We start from the raw sequence: 16733 nt of genomic DNA, 5'->3' as shown, positions 1-16733 counted from the left end.
AATAAAGTCAGTCTCCGTGTGCTGATTTGTGACCTAGAATATTTTTTTGTATCTCAGAAATACACTGTTAAAAATTTATCATCAACATTTTTCTCTTTTTAATTTAAATACAAAATGTTACTTATTTCTATATTAAAGTTTGGTGCTTCTACACATGAGTACGTTGTATGATTTTAAACATACCTGTTTTTCCAATCAATTGTCTTTTATTTATGGTAAAGACATTCAAACTATTTTTTTCTATCTTTGGGAAATATACAGTGTGCTATTATCTCTAGTCATCTCGCATTGCGTATGAGACTGTTTATTTAAATAAGAACTTCTTGCCTGGGATATGGCTCAGGTGCAAAGCATCTTCCTGGAAAACGCAAGGTCCAAGATTTGATCTCCAATACCAATAAATAAATAAAAATAAAAATAAAAATAAATACATAGTAATTTCTTATTTCTAGCTAACTATATATTAATCTCCGACACATGTAGATTTATAGATAATAGTGTTTAGAGAAACAAGTTAGGCACAGAGAAACAAGGACTACACATGGTCTTATTCACACAGGGAATCAAAAAAAGTGATCTGAGAGAAGGTTAGAGTATATCTGAGAGATTCCTGGCAAACCCACTAAAGAACTGTTAATCAGATGCAAAATCATGCTTTGAGATTTCCATATCATTCTCGAAGAAATCTTGGTAGTACACTTGAGTATCCGAGTGTTAAGTCACAATGCTATAAATTTTCTACAAATCTATTCTTTTAAAGGAGAATCAATGCGTTTAGATACATATTTTCCCTTGTATGTATATGTGCAGTCACACAAAATACATGCTTAATTTTTCGTCAGGTAAATTATTCGGAAAACAAATGCTACAATAAAATCCCATGTTTTCGATCTTTTGTCAAAATCGAAAGAAAGGAATTCAACTTCAGATGCTTCACTGTTCTTCAGTGGCCTCTAGGATCTTTGCAGAAGCTGTGGGCATACAGGCCTGCCTGCCCTGCGGCGATGCTAGATTTCTCTTTTAGTTTTCACCAGCTTGCTTGCTGTTATGCATAGTTAAGGGGCCCTCTCCCCTGCAGTCACCCTCATTACTCTAGTTCCTGAGCTCACTGATGGGAGAAGAGAACCATTACTAAACAATGACTGCAGAGTGCTGAAGCGCTCACCCAGCTGTAAGATCCTTGTATTTACTGTCCTTGTTATTTATGTTGACATTTGCTTACTCTAGGATGGAAGAACTTGACATATGGGGTGATTTAGCGAAACTATTAAAATAAATATTATCCACAGTTCTTCTGTCATTAAATGAAATGACATTAATAATATCTAGCTTAATGGTTCTACTCACACCAAATATCACAACAACCACTTTCGATTTCCTCTTTTAAAATATATAGTGGGAAATGCCAATGGAGCATACTGTGATGTATTTTATAAATAAAAAGTAAACAGCTGGGGAATTAGAATGGAGCCTCTGTTAGACACTATGATTTTTTCTTTCCGTGACATGTTATCAAAAGCCTGTGGTCTTGATAAGATAAAAACACAGTCCTTATTCTGTAAAATCAGAATGGCTCATCTTTATAATAATCATATTCTGAATGTAATTTAAAGTTAAATAATTTTCTCTTTTCCTTCAGGACTCTGTCATGTAGACAGAGAGATGGTTCTTCATTCCTTTTTAGCCTGCATTCTGTCATTCATATTGTGCACGTCACCCAAAATTCTTTAGGATTTATAGTCACAGGAAAGAAGAGAGGAGAGGGAAGTTGAGCGAAGAACATTTTAAAGGTGAATCCAAGTCTTCAGGAGCAGATTGCATTTCTCTAGTGAAATATTTTTCTTGTGGAGCCTTTCTGTGCTGTCCTGAGGGATTCTTTAGCTGTGTGGAGTGAGCAGGGTCTCTCTCACCAAGGTCTCTTTCTAGTGCTACTCACATGACAATAGCACACACCTACACCCTTGTCAACACATCCAAGTTCTGGATGATCATTTTGCTGAACCAGATTTCTTTTTCAATATTTGCAAGACAATCTTTGTCTTTCAAAAACCAAATGTGTTTTAGATTCTCAGACTTTCAACCCACCATCAGGGCAAATCTGGTCATTTTGCAGATTCTGGCTTCTATTCTTTCTCTTTTAGTTTTCTCAAGCTTAAGACCAAAATCATCCCCACAATGCCCTTATATCCTTTTTTGAACACATTTCCTTTCCTTGGATAGGTCTGTGAAAGTCCCACTTAGCAATTCTGGTTAGTTTTAGTTTTATGTTTTGATATTCATATGTAAAACGGATTATAGGTGAGGTCAGGTTTATAACTCACTTACTGTAATATGCAGCTATGCTTTGTCCAAAGAAATTTCTCTTGAATATTCCATCGGCATTTTTCTTTTTTTCTTTTTTTTTTTTTTAATTTTATTTAAGGAGAAAAAGAAAAAAAAGCAGAGAAAGGGTACAAGTTATACAGATTTATAGAAAGAAATAAACAGTAGGAAATCACTAGTTAATGGATTACATTTTGTCATCTTAGAAATAATTGTTCAAGTTACAAAATTAAAGCTTATACAGTAGACATTCCAACAGTGAGACTGCAAACAGTTCTGTTCAATGATTCAACAAAACTCAGTAGTATCATTATCTATGTTATACACTTAAATATACATGCAGTTATATCGTTTAAAGCACTTTCTTTTCCTCTCTTTTGTACAATGACAATTACACATTTTGGGTTTTGTTGCTCCCACAGTACTTATTACTTTTTTGAAAGAGAGTAGAACCAAATGTGACATAACAGAACAGTCAGTCAAATCAAAAGGGTGGACATAATAGATAATGTAAAAGCATAATACTAGATGATCAACAATGGTTACCATAATGCCTCCCGCTATCTCTAATAGAATTGCCTATATCATTAGTTATAATAAAATTGAACAAAAGAGTAAAGAACAAAACCAACAAAAACAAAACATTGGAGACATTATAGGTCTTCAAAAGTAGATAATAGTCAACCAGAAAGGGCGTCATAATGAATCCCACTATCTTCCAGCTGTTGCCTAAACTTTCGAACCTGGTACTATCAAGCAAAACAGAATAGAGGAACATCAGTCAAAATAAGATGGTGAGAGCAATACAGGGCTTTAAATCAAGATATTGGAAAGTCAAAGTGGGTTACTATAATATATCCTGCTATTTTTAAATTTATTTTTCTCTTAATTAAAAGGATAAAAAAAGTAAATAATAAAATGGAGATTGAGATAAAGGAGGGCATAACAGCAAATCAGCGCAGATCAAAACATAACCATTTAAGCAAAATAGTGTTTCACCACAAGATTATCCCGACATAAAAGTAGTCACCATATTGTCTCTTTCCTTGAAATCTTTGAGTATAACTTCGTATACTGTAGCATCAAATATATCAAAACAATGTAAAACCATTTAAGAGAATTACAGTATTACAGGATATTTAGAATCGACTAACAGAAAATGAACAATGGTTTCTGTATAACCTCCTTGTCTATAAAAGGTTTTGCTTGTACTATCATATATAATAAAATCCAATAAGATACCACCTGTTTAGACCAATGGAGATAGAAGAATAAAAGCTTGATGAGACTTCAAAACAAGATGATACTAAATCAGTATTACCACTTAAGATATCATTTTCTCCAAAATAGCTGTTCCTATCATCCAATCTTCTCTGCCTCATTTCTGTTGAGCTCTTTTTCTGTCATTAGTTGTCACTTTGTCTTCTTCATTTTGTTTTCTGCTCCATTCATTGTGGCCTCTCTGCCTCTACTTCTGGATTCTTCATATTTTTCTTTTTTATAATATCTTGCAGTATTCTCTGTAGAGTTGAATTGGTGGTTGCATATTCCCCTAGTTCCTCTTTATCCTGGAAGCACCTTGTTTTTCCATCAATTTCCAGGGATAGTTGTGCAGAATATATCAATCTTGGCTGGAGATTATTATCTTTCAAAGCTTGAATTATTTCCCCCCACTCTCTTCGTGATTTGATGGTTTGTGGGAGAAGTCTGCTGTAATTCTGATGGGTGTTCCCTTGTAAGTGATCTGTTTCTTGTCTCTGATGGCTTTTAATATTCTGTTCTTGTATTGGATTTCTGGAATTTTAATTATTATATGCCTGGGTGTTGCTCTGTTTGGGTTGTAGGTGGGTGGGGTCCTGTATGCTTCATACAACTGAGTATCTTTACCTTTTGCTAAATTAGGAAAATTCTCCTGGATTATTTCTGTGAGTAGCTTTTGTAGTTCATTTGTTTGTATCCCTACTTCTTCTTTTATGTTCTTAATTCTTAAGTTATAGACCCTCTTATCATTTTTTAGTCTTTGTATTACTGATGTTTCTTTGTTATTTTTAAGAAGTTTTTCATTTCATTCTCCCATATTACAAATCTGCCCTCCAGTTCAGATAGTCTGTCCTTAGTTTCTTTCAAGCTGTTATGCCAGTTTTCAATACACTTTTTAGTTTCTTGTTAATCTCTTTGAACCTGCTTCATGTATTCTATGCTTTCTCTATTTTCTCCATTAAACATTTTTCCCCTCTTTTTCTGTTCTTCTATTCCACCATCTGTTTTTTCTTGGGTGGTGCTTAGCATTTCTCTAACTATTCTGCTTATGTCTAGCTTCAGGTCATTAATAACTTCATTCCTGAACTTGTCTATGAGGCTCTCGAGATAGTGCTTTATGTCTATTGGTGCGTATCTGCTTTTGCCTCTTTCTCAGGATTGGGGGTCGAGGACCCTTTCTTTTTGCTGCCTCTTCCCATATTCTTTGTTCCTTATATATGCAAGCGTATATAGGAGGCCCAGCGTCCTTCCCTGTCAGTCACAGTCTGATTGAATTGCCCCGGCTAGGTGTTCCTGCCCACTGCAGCACACCAGGAAGTTGCAGACCAGGCAGCCTATGTGGGGCCCGCCCCTCCAGGTCAATCTGCCTTCAGGAGCTGGGACCTGGGCTGTGCTAGCCTACTGGGTCTCAGCAAGCAGCGTCACGTGAGCTAGGCACTGCTCACCAATCCCGCTTGAGACGGGTATTGGTGACTGAAGTCACTTCAGCGCCCTGTTCCCGCAAGTCTGCCCGGTCCCAGAATGTCCTCTGTTGGAGTCTCCTAGACCGTGGAAGAGTCCCAGTTTTCCCTCACTCACCGGAGGTGGATGCACGGCTCCCTGCCCGTCCCGCTCTCAACTCCATTCACCGATTCCCGTTCTCAGAGCTTCCGTGCATCTCTCTCCCTGCCGAGCCGATGCAGACGCAGCCATGGCGGCAGGAAACCCAAATCGTGGCTTCCAGTGGCGCGGGCTCCAGCTTCCACGCTGAGGCTTTATCTGTTCCTGTTATAGCACCAGGTTTGCATTCCCAGTTGGTTTCTCTCAGCCCAGTTTGTTCTTGAGTCACAGGGGCATATCTCCTCTTGCTTATGATTCCTTACTCAGCACCATTCCTGAATTCTAAGCTGGGTGTTTCAGAGAGCCTCCATAGCTACTGCTATCTGTCCGCCATGTTCTCCCGAAACTCCATTGGCATTTTTCAACCTTCACCATTTTATGTCCTTGATTTAAGTGAAAGGATTCATTTTAATTATATGCTTCAATATCTATGAATAATCTATCTACTTTATGTTAGTGACCAGGCAAATGGTTTCTTTTTTAATATGTTGTTCTGTTTGTCTAGAATCCTGTTTCATACTTAAGAATTTTCTTCAGCTGACTAATGGATGCTTTAAGATCATTAACTGTGTCCTTCATTTCTTTCGTTTTTCTTATTATTCATGACACAGATAAGATATCATTAGTAATTTTGAATAGATGATGAATTTATTGAGATAAAGGGTAGTGGAGAAATGGATCAGCATGGGGAACAGCTAAAGCCATGACCTTGCATGTGGATGTTGATATTAATAGGTCCTAATTGGGACATTAGTTCAAAACAAAGACAGCATAACAACCGCCATAGTTTACAAGTGTGCCAACAATTCAGTAACTCTTCCCCATTAAGGGATCTTGTATAAGTCCACTCTCCTTGAACCTTGATGACTTTGTGACTGTCTTAGTGAATATACTGCAGAGTAAGCAATCACAGATGACTCTGAGGATAACTCACAAGAGGACATAGAGCCTCTGTATGGTCGTATTGAAATGTTTGCTTTGGAGACTTCAGCTGCCAAGAAAATCCAACCACTCAAATGATACTTCATAGATAAGAAAGAAAGTTGGAAAACAAATATTTATTTCAAATTGAATTTAGAAGAATCATTTAAATACATCAAAATAGTTTTGATTTTTCCTCCTCACTAACCCCACAACCTGTGTTTCTCAACCTCAGGCTTTCAAAAAGCAGAGTATTTTCATTCTGAGATGAAGATTCTAATCAAAAGCTACATTCAAGATGGACTTTTATTAGATTAGTAAATTAGATTTATTAAGAACCTAAGGAGGTCTACATTAATAAGGTCTCTCAGACAAAAAGTCTTCCAAGACAGCTAATAGTATTGCTTTAAGGTCTGCTCTGTTAAATAATAAGATAACTAGAAATTTGAGGGATCTTCCCAAAGTAGTCTGAAAAGGAGCCCAAGACAGAAAAGAGTTTTCTCCCAAAATATAGAGTCTAGTAAACTTCGTGGGGAAAGAGCTGCACAGATTTAAGAAACTTTGTTAGGGTGGACTAAAAGGACAATTAAAATGCAAAGAGAATTAATCAGAGCATCTCTGGGCAGGAAGCCAGCTGAGAAACACCAAATGTCCCTTTCAGGCCTCTGTGCCTGAGGAATGCAGGGCGGATGAGTGATGCCCACTCCTGGAGCCACTTCACTGCTGATGTCAGGAAATATGTAAATGACTGATATCATTTTAGGCCACTGTAGAGCAATAGATAATCAAAATAAACACCATGGAAACATGGAAAGGACAGTTTTTGTTTTTATAAAAAAAAAAAAAAAAAAAAAAAAAGAATGGAGGGTCATTTTCAGAGTTTAACTTACCACTCGGGTTAGATAAGAGTTTCACAGCAGCCTGTTTGCTTGCGGCAATATTTTTTCTGTGGAGGAATCCCCAGAGCAGCATTTAGCAGCCTCCTGGACAAGAGTCCTCTATGGTCCTATCACATACAAGCGTCCCTACGGTCTCAGGGTGACTACTAAAAGGGTCTGACCGCAACGCCCAGTGATTTCGGGGGACAAAATCTCTTGATGAAGAATCACCTGTTCAGACCAATTTAAGGAATAAAGTGCATATAACTTAACAATTTAAATACTTACATCAGATCGCCTAATAATAAACCATGAAACAGACACTACTGACTTAAGCAAATTCTAATATGAGACATTGCTTGCAAAACTGATGTGATGTCCAGATTACTAAAACTTATGAAATGTATTAAATTTTGGGATTGTTGAGGCTCAACTTGGTTAATTGTTTAAACTATTTATGACTTTTTTGTTTCTCATATTTTGTATGTCAGTGGAATTTTCATGTTATTTTCTATTGTTCCAATAAAAACACCTTTACAAATTAATGATTTTCTGACAGATCAGTTTTGTCCCTTAGATAACCCCACAATTCGGCATTTTGGATTTAAATACTACATGAAACAGTCATTTATTGAGATTAAAGAAATGTGATGTGCATTTCTGACAGCATAATTTAGTTTTCAAATTTTGATGATAATATTGGCATGACAAATCACTGTTCTAAAAAGAAACACTAATAGACTTGCTAGTCGTGGAAAATGAAAAAAGGGTTAGATTTAGGGTGAGTGGACGTTAGATTTTCAAGAAACTCCTCATTTTGTTATACAGCATGACTACTTTAAAATTGATGTTACTAATTTCTCTGAATTTTTGTGATCCTATGTGACACTATCAGATGCATATTTAAGAATGCACCTTATAGTGTGCTGTAATTTGTGCTATTTCTTTCCAACTTTCCCTTTAAGCAACTAGGGTTATTACAGACTTGGGATGGTTTTTAGCTAAAAAAGAGAGCAAAATGATTGGATGCTTTCCATCTTGAGATCACGATGATGCTGTTATTTCTTAGAAGTTCTATCTCAAATGCTGGTTGTCACGGCCATGAGAAACTATGAGTAGATTAGTGCAAATCTATCTTCACTACCAAAAGGAGCAAATCCATCACCAGAACAGTAAAAGCAGCTCGGAGTGTATAGCATATACTGCTGGAAAGTGAGAAGAAAAAGTTCATATTGAAAGGTCAAGTAATTCACCCCTTCCCCACAATTGCTAGCATACTTCGGTTTCCTCTGGAAATCCAGGTAAACGAGTGCATGTCTCACCATATTCTCTACTTCACTTAAATGAATATAAGAAACATTAGCTTTTTCTTGGTCACTGGCATGTCACTATTACAAACTAACTATCTGTCTTTGGTTGACAGGTACTACTTTTCAGAAGAATAGGGTAATTGTTTCCTAGAATATTCGTAAAGTAAAACCGTTTTCTACTCTTTGCAAACTTTAGTGCAGTGACATGTAAATTAATTAGTGAACAATTCATTACTTTGAGATGGATTTATTTCCTCTATTTTTCAGGAGAGAAAGGAAATGAAAAGCTAGATAGATCTGCTGTGCCAGTACATTTGCCCTCCTGTGCCTGTTTTTTATTTTTATGTTAGTTTTGAGTTTTTTCAAGGAGGAAATGCTAAATGAGAAGAGCTAATTTGTATTTTGTCACATGTGCTTTCAAAGATTAATGAACACCATCAAAAAGAGTGAAAAAGAAGAGCGGGTAGAGAGAGCTTCCACAAGCAAAGGCAGCATTTCCCATGTACTAGCGGCCTGGGACTGTGCATTGTTTATCTCACTGGTTTCATACGTAATATCAATTTTTATTTGATCTAATTTGGCACAGATTAAGTAGTTTTAATTAAAATTAAATTAGTATCATCTCCGGTTTAATACCTACATGTACCCCTTTTGGAAGTTTCTTAATGAATTCTACATGTCTTGGGAAATTAATAAGTAATTTACTTCATATCTTTAAAAAATTAACAGCATCTTTTCCCCCAGAAAAAACATAATGTAGCAACTTACACATTTGTGTTTACTTGTTTAAAATAAAAAAAAAAATCTTAGATTATAAATGAATTGAATAGCTTTAGGTGAATAAATTTAAACAAAGGAATCATAATAATTCTTCATTTTGTTTGCAGTGTTTCTGTTTGAAACATATAAAACTATTTCATTTGAAATGATGACTAAATTTCAAGCATTTACACATAAGAATAATCACTTTAATTTATCCTGATTTAGGGTATAGAGTAAGTCTAAATGAAGTATCCTTTGTTTTTTATAAAGTATTCTTACATTCAAAACTAAAATAACTTCTTTGGATATGTACCAAAAATATTGATTAAAAAGAAGTAAAGAATTAATGATTTAGAGTCCAAATATTTCAATCCAGACATCAAGACTGAAACTTGAATCTATATATATATATATATATATATATATATATATATATATAGCTATTATTTCTTTGAAAGTTTCATGTTCATACATAGTCTCCCCCATGGAAGAAGACTTAGACACTAGAACTGTAATATATATATATATATATATATATATATATATATATATATATATATAGCTTGACCAAATTTCCCAAACTAATCACAATCATGTCACCATCCTTGATCAACAAACAAGCACTAACAACCTAAATCTCCCTTCTTGCGTCACCTGTCAGGTGCTATCATCTCCATCTGAAGACCTTTAACCTGACCTATACTCTCTCTCTCTCTCTCTCTCTCTCTCTCTCTCTCTCTCTCTCTCTGTCTCTCTCTCTGTCTCTGTCTCTCTCTCTCTCTCTCTCTCTCTCTCTCTCTCTCTCTCTCTTTCTCTCTCTCTATCTCTGTTTTCCACCTTTCCTTTGTCTCTCATCCTTTTCCTGCTGTCCATTACTCTCCTTTCTAGCTATTTGCTGTGCAATGTTAAGATGCTTATAGGCCCTGGGACCATAATGGCAGGTACATGAGTATTTACCTTTGAGGTTGATCCTTCTGAATAGAGTCTGCAGAGGCAGAAACACACAGAAGAATGAAATATTAACTCACAAATTATTCTCTTTTTCTGTACTGTCTCCCCTTATTTCTTCATAACTGGAATATGCATTCTTATTCTATTTGATGACTACTAGGTGGGCTCTTCTAATAGAAATTTTGTTCATTGGCTCCTTTATGATATCTGTCCCATGTTTACTATGACTTATATAATGTAATGCAAACATTTTTGTGTATATTGTAGTCTCTGGCTTGTCTGGCTGCATCTGTTTATAGCATAGATCTAAACTTTAATAAACATTTAAAATAATAGTTAATAACAAAAAATTGAAAGGAGTATTTTATATACTTATACATAAAATTATATTGTGATTTAGGCATTACAGTCAGGGAATCTCAAATCAAATCTTTGTTCCTTTACTTCTAAGCTACAAGTTCTTAGTCAAGTTACTTAAATTATGTAAGGCTCATATACTTGGACCTCATGGAAGAGATTAAGATGTTTCTTAGTTCACAATTGTTGGGAAAGCTAAATGAGCTTATCTTTCTAAAATTATTGATATATGGTAAAGGACCAGGAAATAAATTTTAGCTTATATTTTTATGAACCATGTATTATATTTTTAAGAATTAAGTATAAAGAGTCCTCAAAAAGCTAGGATTAGAGGTCCCATTTGACTCAGCTATTCCCCTCCTGGGTATTTTTCCAGAAAATTTCAAAACATCATACCACAGCAATATATGTGCACCCATGTTCATACCAGCACATTTGTAATAGCTAAAACTTAGAAACAACCTAGCTGCCCATCAACTGAGGAATGGATAAAAAATATGGTATTTTTATATAATGGAGTACTACTCAGCTATAAAGAAGGATCACATTGAAGCTTTTACAGGTAAATGAATGCCACTAGAAACCATATTCATGTGTGACACAATTCATACTGTTTTGTATAAACTTTATATTGTCTTTCTAGTTTAAAAACATGAAAGAGTAAATAAGATCCAAAAGTTACACTAGATATAGTAAAAGGGAAAGAAATTATTCAAAGGGAAATTTTATTTTATTGTTGATCAGTTTTGCATGTCTGTTTCTGGCAGCCTAAACAATTACTTGGAGGATAACAATATGCAACATAACAATTATTGTTCTATTTCTACTAGCTTGTTTTGAAATCTTATATTGCCGGTGTTTTTTGGTCATTGTTGTCTTCATTTTGCTTTTGTTAAAAAAAAAAGAATTACATATTTTACTTGTCATCTTATTGAAACTACATTTACCAAAAGAGCATTTGGGAGAGAGAGAGAGAGAGAGAGAGAGAGAGAGAGAGAGAGAGAGAGAGAGAGAGAGAGAGAGAGAGAACAGACAGAGAGAGAGAGAGAAACAGACAGAGAGAGAGAGAGAGAGAGAGAGAGAGAGAGAGACTTTTTAAAATGAAGGAAAAATTCCTGCAATCCTATAAATAGCAGAAGTCATTACTATTCCATAAATATTAATAAATGTTGCCCCTGTATCAGCCTTTGGCTGTGACAGATGTTTTCATTGTGATGCGATAACCCAGACAATGAACAAAGATATTAAGAATAAGACGATACATCCTCAGAGGTCAGGGTCAACCTAATTTTTGTTGGTTGAAATGTTTGACAGCTGTTTGAACATATTGTCATTTGTGGGGGGAAAAGAACCAATTCATCAAAATCAAAAATATTCACAGAGGGATTTTCACTGTCCCGTGGCTACCTTTATATTAAATCTACACTAAAAAAAATTCATCATTTAAACCATCTGTTGTAGTTATGAAGACACTAGTTAACTGCAACACTCCTATTTTCAACATAAGCAGAACCTTTGAATGTAATACTATGTCTGTGTGTGTGTGTGTGTGTGTGTGTGTGTGTGTGTGTGTGTGGCAGCCTTATGTATTTGAGTGAAACAATTTCACAGTAATTAAATAGAATGAAAACTTTGTCTACAGAGATTTTCAGAATAAATAGCTGGCAATTACAGAAGAGCTAAACTGTTGTACTGCTTAACCTTTTAAGAGAATCTCTTTCTATGAAACAATTTTTATCAATGTGCATTATTACTCTCATGGGGACAGATGCTTTTCTGTTTTCTGACTTATTGCTTCTAGACCAATAAGTATTGGGTTGTGGAAAAATATTGACTCTTAAGGGAAGGAACAAGAGCAGGGAAAATTGTCTGCACTTGGCTCTGACCTTTTATTTTTTAGTTTTTGGTACTGCGAATCAAACTCAGGACTTGCACTTCCCAGGCAAGCGCTTACACCAGTGAGCTAAATCCCCAGCCTCTGACCTTGATGTTTAACTCAGGAAAGCCTCTCTTTTCTGAACATGAATGAGACTCTTAAGTACCCTGTCTACTTCATTAGTTCTTCATTATTAATTTTGTTTTTGTTTCTGTATCTGTTGTGGCCAGAAAGTGAATATTTTTTAAAATGCTCTGTTTTAAGTGTTGATGCAAAAAAAATCTTTCAAAACAGTTAATTTTTCTATTACTCAGTGACGGATAAAAAAAAAAAAAAGTTTTATGAAGTGGTTCTCAACGCATGAAATGTTGAGACACAGCTCTGAAGGTTCCAATGTCCCTTAATACTTTCACTGTGCTTATAATATACATCCCACTGTTTTTCATAGATTTAGAACTCATAAATAATTTTTAAAAACTTCCTGACACTTTTCTCTAGTTAGATATTGCATCTTACTGTTAAGGTTTAAGAAGAATGGATTTTATACATTTCAAACATATTAAAACATTTAAAAATTTTCGTATCTTTGCAATATAGAATGTGTTTTAGGTATTTTTGTTGTTCAAATGTGTTTTCTATTATTTTAAAGTTGTTATGTTCTCATTTTATAAATAGATGAAGCAGGAAGCTTATAAATTTGTAGTCTGGCTGGGGATGTTGGAACAGGCCTGTAATCTTAGTACTGGAAGGCTGAGGCAGGGAGATCTCTGTAATTTGAGGCCAATCTAGGCTACACAGCAAGTCCAAGGCCAGCCTACACTACACTGTATATCAAAGAAGACAAACACAAAAAAATATAAAATGAAAAAATAAAAATAAATTTGTAGTCTGATGGATTTTTATCTTATAAACAGAGTTTTACATATTGTGAACAATGATCTCCAGTCCATAGTGATATATGATCATTGAAAACCTCTTCATTAAAAACTGTAGTACCTGCCCTTTGTATAGGATATTTCTCACAGGTGTCTGATGCACTCAGAATTGATCCCCCCATGTGGAAGGTCCTTGCTGTTGTTTTTAGACTCTGTGACTGTTTTGAAATTCTTAATTATTTCTAACAAGAATATTCACATTTTCACTTTGTACTACATCATTCATATTGTATGTGTGGCCCTGACACAGGATTAAAAATGACAAAGTTTTTTGGGTAATTTAATATATTACATATTTCAATACAAAAATGCCAATTATATTTATGCAACTAAATTTGTCATGTGAAAACACATCTGGTTTCTGTATCTTTTTCTCTGATGTTTAATCCAAATTAATGGGCTCCTTTGTTAGTTAACAAAATAATTATACCAATAAAAAGAAAAATAATGAAAACCAAGAATCAGATTTCACAACTATGACAATGGGTGAACCATCCTCACAGAAAGCTTTCAGTTCCATTTGTAATTATTACCAAGTGTATGACTGATCGGCTTAGATACTCCACCCAAGTTCTTTTTCTTGAGCCTAAGTGCCTGTCTGCCAGCTGGATAAGTGGTAGATACCAATGTTCAGGGTTAGCCATTCCTTGGGTCTCTATAATGATAGATAGGTGTGGCGACTCTGGGGAAATACATGGATGGCCTTTACAGTCCTTTTTTATGCTTTTACCTTCCCTAGCCTGTCCTTCTCATTTTGTGCTTCAAAAGTTAATACATTATTTGCACTCAACTCCTTTCTGTAGCATGATTTATTTTTTACTTTATTCAGAAATATACTCAAGATGATTTAAGTCTTTTTAAAATTCTTAATTTTTTAGCCCGATATGGTGGTGCATACCTGAATCCCAGCACTTGGGAAGATGAGGTAAGAGGATTGTTACAAGTTTGAGACCAGCCTGGGGTACAAAGTGAGCTCAAGGCCAGCCTGAACCACAGAGCGAGACCCTGCCTCAAAATAATAATAGTATTTTATTATTTAAGTCTTAAGGAAACTAATATAAGACAACACATCCTTGAAGTGAAACCAAAGAGACAATCACTATAAACAAGCTTGGAGAAAGTGCTTACTAAACGTATTATATAATCTGATACTATCTACACTAGCTGTTCATGATTATTTAATGTGTTTATCAACACTGAGTGTTTTTGTGAAAAAAATAAAAAGTCAGTGACAACCAATTTGGTAGTGAAAAATGATACCTCACTTCTTGATATAATTTCTCATAATTCAAGGAAGTTAGCTTGAATACTTTTTAATGTTTGTTGTCTGTCTATGTTTCCTTTGCATTTGTATTGACATATAAATAGGAATTAGTGTAAATTGTTTTGATATCAAGTGTTTTGTTTGAAGGAATATAACCAAAGTCAGTGGTCAGTAATTAACAGTTGTCATTAAGATCAGAAAAAAAAATCATTTCATACAATAAGAATTATGTGTGTGTGTGAGAATAACTTTAGGAACTAAATGGTTTTAACATAAATATGCAATTTTTGAAATTTCCTTTTATACAGATTGATAAAAGCAGAACTGTCTATATCAATTAAATAGATTAGAACTTAAATTCTATGGAATTTTCAAAAGTCAGTTAAGGGATTCAGACACAATTTGTAATATTTTTAAAAACCTTTCAGCACAGAATCATCAATGCTCTGTATTTGCTTTTGATGAAATAACTAGTTCTGGTCATAAATAAAATTTTTAAAACTGTTCATTATTGATCAATACAAAATTAATGATCATCTTGATTTAATATCAATATGCACAGATACTAAAAATATAAAAATGATGAAATGACATTTTAGTCAAATAAAAGACAATATCATCATGCATAGTGTGTGCGTGTGTGTGTGTATGTGTGTGTGTGTGTGTGTGTGTGTGTGTGTGTGTGTGTGTGTTCTTTTGCCACTTGGAGAGTCTAATGAATTTTGTGCGTTGGAAAAAATATGTTTCAATAAATGAGTCAGAAGACTAAAGCTTTTATCTTTTTTCCGGGTGATCTCAGATATAATATGGAAAAATATTTTGTTAATAAAATTAACATAAATTCTTAAAAGTTCTTTTATTATTTTTTGTTGGACATTTTGTAAATATGTTCTTTTAAAACTATCTTGTCATTCCTATGTTAAAACACTTTCACACAGTTTTTTTCTCTTTCATGTTTTCCTTCACAACAAAAATATTTATCTGTAAGACCACAGTCAGTGAGCTTCTCGTTTCCGTTTCCTTTCCTCTAATACCTCTGTACCCAGCCTCGCCTAAGAACATGGCAATAAACACACAGTTTTTCCGCCAGGGACCAGAAACCCCGTCCTGCTTGTGTTGTGTCTTCCCCTGCTGTTATCCCAGGGGCAAGGCCTGTGGACACTGCAGTCTGTGAGCCGGCCCCACCTATTCCATTATTTCACCACAGCGATGATTCTTTGAAGAAAATGTATCACAGCATCATTGGGAAAAATGTTTGCTGAAGATCATGCCACGTAACATGCTCGTCCCTCAGATGAGGACTAGTTGCTCATGAAAGTAGAGCCAGCTGTCCAGGGCCCCCTGCAGTAGCAAGTCTCATGCCAAAAACTTCTGATACCTAATAATTATTCTTTGTGCTACCCTGGGTTTGGTGTCATATTTTTCTCTCCAGTAATCTCTTACTTCTTAAGCACCAGTCTTGCATCACTGGTTCCAAGAGTCTCCCACATTTGTTTACAGCCCATCCACGAAGCTCAATTCATATCACAGTTCAACTTGATCTCTCATGACGCATGCGCATCTGTGCTACCAGTAGGTCACATGAAAAAAAAAATGTACATTTTAGTCTTTCAGAAAATTTCCTTTCAATGAAATGCCTTTCTTTCTCTTAAACTCCACTCTTTAGAGGTCTGGTCGATGTTTAATTCTATTATGAAATCTTTCCTAACTTCTTACTCTGCTTTGAGATTTGCCCATGCTTATGACTGCATGTCACAAACTTCAATATTTAATAGTGTGCGCTCCTTAGAGGAGACTCACTTATGAATGGCAAATAATACAATATACTTCATTTAATACAACATGTCTCATTTAAGCATTAAGGACTAGATATAAGACTAGAAAGAAAAGAATGAAGGAAATAAGGAAAGAAGAGAGAGAGAAAGAAAACAGAAAGGAAGGAAGAACATAGGACAGAAATAAATAAAGAAAGAAAGAAAGAAAGAAGGAAAGGAGGGAAGGAAGGAGAGAGGGAGGGGATTTAGGTAGTTTATATAATCCTGGAAGATCAATGTGCAAGTTTGAAAGTTTATGGTGGCAGAAAAATATACTGAAAACTCCTTAAGTCTTCCGAGAAAGGGATTTGTATCTGTCCTGGATAAATCATAGGGAAAAAAACTGAATGTTATTTTTACTTGAGTGAATTGGTGAGGCCAGGATGGCGTGATGGCATTTTCCACCCTGGAAACCTGTAAATACTAGTTTTGATTATAATTTGAAAAGATGGCACAAAATATCAGAAGTTACTTAGAACAAGAG

General features: G+C 34.9%; 1 protein-coding gene across 20 annotated transcripts in view; it reads left to right on the top strand.

The window, feature by feature from the left end:
• The window catches only part of Mgat4c (MGAT4 family member C), a 698044-nt gene that overhangs the window by 85405 nt on the left and 595906 nt on the right, over positions 1–16733 (top strand). For 2 of the 20 annotated variants that reach the window (XM_063255249.1, XM_063255243.1), the window contains exon 2: positions 14050–14096. The exons of the other annotated variants lie outside the window; for them this stretch is intronic. The gene's annotated coding sequence lies outside the window, so the exon portion shown is untranslated. The remainder of the gene's footprint in view (positions 1–14049; positions 14097–16733) is intronic. 20 annotated transcript variants of the gene reach the window in all.

This window comes from Cavia porcellus, unplaced genomic scaffold (assembly GCF_034190915.1).
Source record: "Cavia porcellus strain 051 isolate PalLab524CR breed Dunkin Hartley unplaced genomic scaffold, mCavPor4.1 scaffold_8, whole genome shotgun sequence".
NCBI lineage: Eukaryota > Metazoa > Chordata > Mammalia > Rodentia > Caviidae > Cavia > Cavia porcellus.
The sequence above is the reverse complement of the archived record's forward strand: the minus strand, read 5'-3'. Positions and strand labels throughout refer to the sequence as shown.